Here is a 551-nt window from a genome sequence, read left to right on the forward strand (position 1 = left end):
AAGAAGAACAGAAGGTCCTAAATGTGGACTTGGCTCAGCAAATATGCAGAGATGAAAAAACCCAAGGCCTCACCAAGGGCCAGGGGCAGATGAACATCACCCAAGCAGAGCATCGGCGCAGAAGATTGGGTCCCCACAAGTTTTCAAACAGAGACTTCCTCCTCACATTTTAACACACCCAGATCTTAAAAAGAGGCTTATATATTACCAGTGAACCAGCTTTCTCCCAAAGAGAAGCAGCTTGTATTATATAATACATTTAATTAATACTGACCTCCCTTGAAACTGGCCTGAAAGGTGATATGAGTCAAATGTCAGAAATCTATGTTATTGTCTCTGGCAAGATAGAAATCTAAAACGTGCATCCCTTATGGAGAAGTGAGGGGTTTGTACACAATACAGACAGCCTGTGAAGATACATTCTCTTACTCTTTTTGTGCTATTATTTTGGCTATATAGCGCTACTATTATTATTGCTTAATTTTAAAAGTTAAAATGCTATCTTGTCACCTTTATGTACAATCATCAGACCAGTCATAAAGTTGGAAAAA

The sequence above is a fragment of the Hipposideros armiger genome, unplaced genomic scaffold, assembly GCF_001890085.2.
Source record: "Hipposideros armiger isolate ML-2016 unplaced genomic scaffold, ASM189008v1 scaffold_2, whole genome shotgun sequence".
Classification (NCBI taxonomy): Eukaryota; Metazoa; Chordata; class Mammalia; order Chiroptera; family Hipposideridae; genus Hipposideros; species Hipposideros armiger.